Raw genomic sequence first — 8582 nt, forward strand, 5'->3', positions numbered from 1 at the left:
GTAAATTCACGTCTCTCCTCGACAATGTATCAATCGCTAATCTCCAATTCAGTATGCAATCGATTTGCATAATTTGCAGAAAGAAGTTGCAGAAAAATGAAGTAAGAGAAAGAACGATATTGAATTCGAATCGTCGTTTTGCAGCTCTGCTCGAGCTTTGATTGTAAAACGAACGGGAAACAAACGAGGGTGAGAAGAATTAAAAGCTTGAAAATTGTCGATAAAAAGAAAAATGACGTCGTTTTGGTTTTTTCGGTGGAAAAGCTGGGAAACGAGACGACAAAATGGTGTCGCGTGTGTGAAATTCTTGCATAATTACAGGGATTATTGTTTGATTGGGGGAGGTGAGCGACGAAATTTTCCCCTCTCTGTATACCGTGGAGGACTAAGTAAATGTAGATTCGCCGTTGTAATTTCGGCGACCAGGGGAGGAAATTGATTCCCGACAGGATTCAGCTATTGTTCCTGTATTCGAATGGCCCCATTGTAGCGGCGTTCTGTCTGCTCCCTTCGATCTCGTAGGCCTCCACACCGCGCGTCGCTCTTTATTACCTGTTCTTTGTTCTTGCTGCACCGCCCCGCTCATAACGCTCGCACGGCTGAAGCCTAATGCAAACGTTTTACAAAAAACGAATCTCCGCCGCTCTGCTTGGCGCGCAATAAAACGCTCCCGGACGATTTTTCCCCCCTTTTTTTTTTTCTATTTCTTCCGAGTTCCAAATTTCGCCCCTTGGCTTTCTCCTTTTCGAGAAGGAAATTCGTGAAATTTCTCGTTTGAAGTAGTACAGATTTCGGCGACTGAGAAATGGGAAGGGAACTTTCGAAAATGGAGAAATGAAGAAAATTGGAAAGGAAGGAATATTCGAGGAGCGCAAAGTATCGGAATAAACGCTCGCGGACGATTTTTCTTTTTTAATTTCTTCCAAGTTCCAAATTTCACGCTTTCCCTTTCTCCTTTTCGAGAAGAAACTTTGTGAAATTCCCATCTGAAGCAGTACAATTTTCGGCGACTGAGAATTGGAAAGTGAACTTTCAAAAGTGGAAAAATGAATAATATTCGATCGAAACAAAGATCGCAGGCAAACCATCGAAACTCGATAAATAATATTATGAAAACGTGAGGAAATTGGGAAATCGAAACGAACGTAAGAATCTTCTCCATCGATAGATCCAAACGCGCTGCAATGACAAAATCCTAGAGTAGTGGAAAATTGCGAAACTGAAAGAGTTAATCTCGCTGAAAAACTTTGCAACGCGGGAAATCGCTGAATTGAACAAAAAAAAAAGTAGCGCGAGAGTAGAAGAGAATTGAAACCTATAACCGATTGAAGGTACGAGATCAAAGCGCAAACATCGGAAGTAATTCGCGTGTACCGTGGGTTGTTCGAGGTTTTTCGTCGGCGAAGAGAGAACGTGGTGGGGAGAAAAGAGGGAAAAGCGTGATTCTTGAGACAGCAGGAACGGCCGTGGCGGTGGAGAAACAGGCTGTCGGGACGTTATTCTTTTCTAGGCCACGCGTAAAATATTCTAATGGGCCTTTGTGTATACAAACGGCACAGTTTTCTCGGCTCGAACAGCGAGCGAGCGAGAAACACGGGGCCGGTCGTTGTCCGGCTTGTTTCAGCCGGTAGTCGGGCTAAGTGGCAAGTTTTGAAATACGGTCGACGGCTAGAGTCTCTGTATAACTTTAGTAGACCAAACTTCCGGTGGACAACGGTGCCGTGTACGAGCGGCGGGCTGTGGGAAAACGGGCGGGCTCGTATGCGGAACGCGTTTCCTCTGTTTGCTACGAAGAAAGCTAAGTCCTCCTCCCGGCTGTTGTTTCCTTGCTAATATTTGAATTTCCCGCCAAACGCCAAAGACACGCCGGAAGTTACAGTGGAGCCGGACGCGGCGGAAAAACGGTCGATGAATACGTTAGCAAATTGGAAGATGGATTTATCGGTGGATGTTGTAAGATAGATTTATAGGTTGATCGCGATGTGATGCCCGGTTTGCTCCAATTCCTCGAAACTAGGAGCAGATATTGGGGTACCACCGAATTAAAACACTTAGGGATCGTCGTTGCGTAGAAACAGAACTTTATTTTACGCAGATTTTAATGTTACGTGACGTGCACGTGGTGAAATAGAGAATGAACGCGGAAATGGAGAAAATAGGGCTATTTAAGGGTTCTGGGAAGGTGTTCTTTGGGTTGTGACTATGCGGGAGAGTTGGAAGGTGAAGAGTCCAGTATGAGCAATGGTGAAAGTGGGTGACTAGTTGTAAATACAGATAGAACTAAAGACTGAGATGGAAAATATTTGAGGGTGTAACAGTGAGGTAGTGGAATTTAGATGTTGCCCTTTGCAACGCGATCTCTCTTTACTCGTGAGAAGAAGAATTGCGGTTCGTTGGAATTTCTTGTTTTAATGGAAGAAGCAGAATTAATAATTATTATAATATAATAGCGTAACAACGGACAAAAAGAAATTCATTTAAACGCAGTATTTTCTATGTCAATTAGGGTTTGAAATCGGAAACGTCAAATTTGGAAGAACGCGGACTTCGAAATTTCCCAACCAACATTTCATCCCTGCGAAAATTAATCCATACCAGCGGAAAAAAAAGCTTGGCGAACGTTCGAACTTCGCTTTCCAGGTATACTTTATGGAATCCCCCCGTGGTTTCGTTAAAATCAAAAGTGCATCGAGATCATACGTAAAAAGAATACCACAAAAAATCGCCGTAGAGAAGAGACATAGGGGGAAAACAAAAGCGGAGAGAGAGATTTCCTTTTTCAATTTTCCATGGTCCGCGATTACAGGTCGCGTTACGTCGCGACGTTTTCACGTGCATCGCGAAAATATAATACTCGCGACTGGTTTCTGGCAACAAAGGTAAAGGTAATTGCGATCAAATCGATCCCGTTAGACAGTTCGATTTCCCCGTTGAACGTCGTCGACGCGTAACAGTCGTTACCAACGCGCTGCTGCCTCTCCTCTCTGTTTTCCCAATAATGAAAGTATAAATATTCAGACAGAGAATGGCGTGCCGCGAGTAACCGAAATCGATACAATTCATTACGATATCTGACGTTGATCCCCCGCAGCTCGATGCCACGCACGTAATGCGTAGAGACACCGGGGCTAGGAGATATCGCGCCGTGTCTATCGAGTCGCATGCACATGCATTTAAATTGCCAAAATTATAGTATCGGACCGAAAGCGGAATACGAACGGATCGTTGGGGATCTTACCGGGTTGGGGTGAGAGAGATAGCTGGCGGGAAATACTGAAATATTTTACGGGACTCCCGAGCGTGGAAAAGGGCACCGCGGTTACCATCGGCAAGTAACGTCGCACAGTGGCGAATTTTTCTTCGGCTAAAGTCCGACGATTTTTTATTGCGAAAATTTGCGTGGTTTACAGGTACTTCTCGGTTTGGGAATTTTTAATTTAAATTGTGGGGAGAATCAGGTATTAACACTAGGTTTGCGGACATTTCTTGTATACACTACCGGCCAAAAGTTTGGAATCACTGAGCATCGCAATTTACAGAAAAAAGTCAGCGACATTGAGAATTTTTTGAGAAAATTGAGATAAACTTCAAATCTATAAAAAATTAGCAGCAGATTTAATATTGATGAAAAATGGCAGGTGATCAATCTCTACGGATACCGCAGATTTTCTTTGAAAAACAACATATTATACACTATTAACTAAATATTATGTATTTATGTAAAATTTATAATAAGCATAAATGGTAGGAGGGAAATGCAAACGGTTTCTGTAATTGTCCTTGTGAAATTCGAAATGCGTCAAAATCACGCATCCCGTAAACCTAGTGTTAAGGACGTAATGATAAGTTAAAATTCTCAGGAATTCTCGAATTACGAACTGGTCGCCAGGAATTAATTAATTCCGTAAAGGCAGGAGGTACCTGTATTTTACCAATTGTGAAATTTATTTATATATACTCGTATAATTACGAAATTACGAATGCTGTTGTTTGTGAATTATCTGATCGTACCTTTGTGCCGAATTCAATTTTTAACGCGTCGTAATATAATCCATTAATTTACCTTCGATATGAGAATATTAATTTGTCCACGGTTCCAGGAAAATTCACTGTGCGACGTGAGACGTTGAATATTGGCTTCAACAATCGTTTCTAGTAAAATATCATTGCTAAATAAAATAAAAATAATTCAATTGAAAATAATTCACGTGGAGAATTCCAAGAAGCTTCTATTCAAAAGCGAAAGGGGAAGCAGATAAAGAGAGAGAGAGAGAGAGAGAAAGATGGGTTGAAAAAAGCAGCTCGAAATTTCTCTCATAACGTTGCGTTCTGATTAAGGTAACGCCGATGTTAGTTAATAACGGGTTTATTAGGTTTCCGCTAATAAATGGTCCCGTGGTCTCCTTATTACGTCGCAGCGTACCAGCGTACGATGTAAATTTTAATAAAAACCCGAGCGGACCCCGCCAGCTTTCTGCTTCTATACATATATGCATCTGTGCGTGTATCTGCCTGTGTGTGTGTATACACATACGTATTCTGGTAAGCCGTGCAACACGGCTGGCACACGATACAATACGCGGAGTGCCATTAATTCCCGTGCCTTCAGGAAAACGCATAAAGAACGACCAGCTCGTTGGTTACCAGGCTAATCCGCTTTGAGATTTAAGGCCCTTAATTGAGCCGATCCTGTCAGACCAGAGGAAACGTAGTTCGTCTTTATTAGGGGGACAGTGTTTTTGCACAGGTGACGCGAATTCGGTGGATAAATTATGCAGATGTGGTTGCGTAATGATGTTTGACAATTTCGAGCGGACTATTGGCCGTTATTCAAATCGTACGTTTGAAAAATGATTATTTGGCTGGATTTCCTTTGAAATAATTGTGCGTTAGTTTATTACACTGAAGTATGATTTACATTTTATGCTACGTTGTTAGATGAAAAATTGTGAGAAAAATTGGAGACACCGAAGCCGGTGAGGTTATATGTTTGAGAATTATTTTTTCCAATTTTTTATCTGCACAGCTGAATTTTTAAAAAATTCGCGTGTGATCTTTGTAGCGTAGGATATTTCGTTTCAGTTGATTTGGAATTTTTGAGTGGAGGTAATGTAATTTTAATGCGGTTTAAATATAATCAGAGTTTTCGTTCCTTTCTGAAATATGAATTTCATGACTGAGGAATTATTTGGAATATGTAATATTTAGATTTTCATAAATGCTTTATTCTCCAATGAAGACACCGCAGCCTGAATTTTGCAGAATATTAATTCCGTGATTGCAGAATGTCCGATTTTTAAATCTTGAAAATTTGCAAAAATCACCTTAAATAGATCTCTGATTCTCTAATAGAAATACAGTTTATGCCCTAATAAAGACACAGTAGCCTCAATTTTGCAGAATATCAATTCCACGACTGCAAAGTATTCAATTTTAAAATCTTAAAAGTTTGCAAAAATCACTTCAATTAGCTCTCTGATTCTCCACTAAAACTACACTAACCCAGAGAAACCTAACTTTCACGTCTCAAGATCTATAAAATATTCAAAGCACCTTTATTCCCCAAACAAAGACACAGTAAAACCCCCACAATCTCAATTACCCCAAAACAATCGTAATCGAAGAAGAGTTGCTTAAGAAAGTCTCGAACGAAGACGATAAAACACTCGAAAAGAAATATTAGCGTGTATCGACGAGAAACAACAGAGAAAACAAACAAAAAAAATATATGTAGTATCGGGGCCTCCATACCCGAAAATATGAAACCGACAAGGGAGAATAGAGAGAGAGTGATTGGCGTAGCGCGCAAAGCCTCGGCTTGCTAAGCCGAAGGTCCCGGGTTCGATTCCCGTTGGGTCCTCAATATTTTTCCCTAGGTTCCTACAAGTGGGGGCTCGTCCGGGATGGAGGCATCTACTCCACGAAGCTCCAGGCGCTGTGAAATGGAAGCATCTCGAGGGGTTGCACGTCTCCCAAAAATGCGTTGTTTCGGCTGTGTGCCACTGTGGGGGAGTGTACCCGAAAGTTGTTGTGTTGCACTGAGAACATTCGAGGGCGAATGTCAGTTCAGGATGGCCGAGTGTAGTATCAGGGCCTCCATACCCCAAAATAGGAAACCGGCACGGGAGAATAGAGGCCGGGTTCGATTCCCGTTGGATTCCTACAAATGAGGGGCTCGTCCGGGATGGAGGCATCTACGGCTGCACGAAGCTCCAGGCGCTGTGAAATGGAAGCATCTCGAGGGGTTGCACGTTTCCCAAAAATGCGTTGTTTCGGCTGTGTGCCACTGTGGGGGAGTGTACCCGAAAGTTGTTGTGTTGCACTGAGAACATTCGAGGGCGAATGTCAGTTCAGGATGGCCGAGTGTAGTATCGGGGCCTCCATACCCAAAATGTAGGAAACCGGCACGGGGGAATAGAGAGGGAGCGATTGGCGTAGCGCGCAAAGCCTCGGCTTGCTAAGCCGAAGGTCCCGGGTTCGATTCCCGTTGGGTCCCTCAATATTTTTCCGTCGTGGTTCCTACATATATCCCAGGACTTGTGACCGGGTTGTCGATAACGAACACCGGTGATAAATCTGGTCGGTGTGATTCAGTCGGCAAATAAATAAAAATGAAGGCAGAAATGCCAAGAACATTGGGTGGCCGCGTGTGCATTGGGATGCACGCAGGGAAACGCCACATTGAGTTCAACTGGGGAATGTACATTTTCCTGTAATAATTCTGTCCTGGTAAAATAGAAGTTGGAAAGCAATAGAAACAAGGATAAATGAGTTTACGTACGGTGTTATAATAATACGATGAATTTTACCAACCTATGCGAGAACGATCTATTGGAACTGTCATTAATGCAGGATTACGATATACATATACATATATATAAACGGTATCGGACAATAGTTTTAATAACATTTCACCGTCGACGACGACGACGACAATTGCCGGGTGTACGATAGATAATAACACCGTGCTATTAATAATACACGGTATTATCTGGTTGACTGTAAAATTTCGATGAAAAAGGATATCGTAAACATGGTACCGCGGTAACAACGCGTTTATCATTTTCGACAATTCAAATATTAGCTGATTAATGAACAAATGCGTCACAACAATGGTTAGTTTTGAAAGCACTGTATACTCGAGAAATAAACGAAATTGAATATCCTAAAATCATAATGATACGATAATTTTAGCCACTGTGCAGATTGCAATTTTAACCACTTCCAATTTATCTGATTGAGAATTAAATTCGTTACCTCAGAGGCTGGACATTTTCGCAATTTCTCACGCGTGCTGAATTTTTGTTTTCGCAAACATATTTGTTGTATCTCTCGTAATGCAAATTTTATAATGTACTGTGTGAAAGATAGATATTTTAGTAACGGTCAGAAGATCAGTATTAAAGGGTTAAATCAACGAAAGATCTATGTTTAAAAAAAAAAGAAAGAATGAAAACAAGGATTCTAAAGTTACTATAACACAGTAAGAATATATTTACCATTAATATTGAATGGAAAAGGAATCAACTAATAATCAAATCCATCAGGGGCGACGTTGAACCGAACAAACAGGAGAATCGGGAAGGAAAACGTGTCTCTGAGGAAATGAACGAGGCTAAAAGCTCTGTTCCCGTCGTAAATTCCTCGCGGCGCAGTTATATTTAGGCCAAGCTAATTTTTCGACCTATTCCCCATTGCCTGAATACTGCAGATTTATTCCCGCTGAAGTTGTGAAAGATGCTGGCTTAAGAAATAAATTTAAGGCACCGTTGGGTGCAGTAGGCCGCTGCGCTACTTGCTTCGAGCAAACTTTATTCCAAACTTGGTGAAAAAAAAAAAGGAAAAGTAAAACATCCGTTTTTCCCTCTACTGTGTGCAGCTGGTCTGTTTTATAAGTACCAGTCCATTCGACTTCACTTTTGTCACTGTAAAATGTGAATTACCGATTTCAACCATTTTCATCCTACTTTGTATCGTCGAAATTTCTTTCAAAATAATCCACCCTTGAATTAAGGTATTCACTTTATCTTTGGGATATAATAATTTCAAAACAATGTTAACCTCTTCTTTTTTCATTTATTGTATTTTATCTTCTGTAGGTAATTATACCGACGAAATTGCTTCAGGTAGAATAATCAATATTGAATTCAGATATTAACTTCATTCTTGAGGTTTCAATGTCTGAATATATTAATTTGAAAAATTGGTAATTTTTCTATAGGTTATTATACCGATGAAATTTCAGTGAATAGAATAATCGACGAATATTAACTTCATTTTTACGGTCGGTTTGCAATGTATCGATCTGGTGAATTTTTCTTGCTTGCAATATTGCGTTCAGTTTCGAGATCTCGCAGGAATTTAAGGACGAATCGTGCCCCATTAGGTCCGGTAAATATCCCCGGTAGGATGGTTTAAAATGTTGGTAATCGTGGCACTCGAAGGGGTAGTTGCACGGAAACTCTATTGTTTCTTTGGATTTCCAATCGTGTTCTAAACGAACACTCGAACTTCGCGGCGAAACTTGCCCCATCGTTAAACCATCGTAGAGGAAGGAAGAGTACGTGTTTCAGAAATAAAAT

The 8582-nt window shown here is 41.1% G+C and overlaps 1 protein-coding gene across 1 annotated transcript in view; it reads left to right on the plus strand.

The window, feature by feature from the left end:
* Positions 1–8582, plus strand: part of LOC108578852 (inactive rhomboid protein 1) — a 145036-nt gene that overhangs the window by 120781 nt on the left and 15673 nt on the right. The gene's annotated exons all lie outside the window — the stretch shown is intronic.

The sequence above is a fragment of the Habropoda laboriosa genome, unplaced genomic scaffold (assembly GCF_001263275.1).
Source record: "Habropoda laboriosa isolate 0110345459 unplaced genomic scaffold, ASM126327v1 scaffold62, whole genome shotgun sequence".
Classification (NCBI taxonomy): Eukaryota; Metazoa; Arthropoda; class Insecta; order Hymenoptera; family Apidae; genus Habropoda; species Habropoda laboriosa.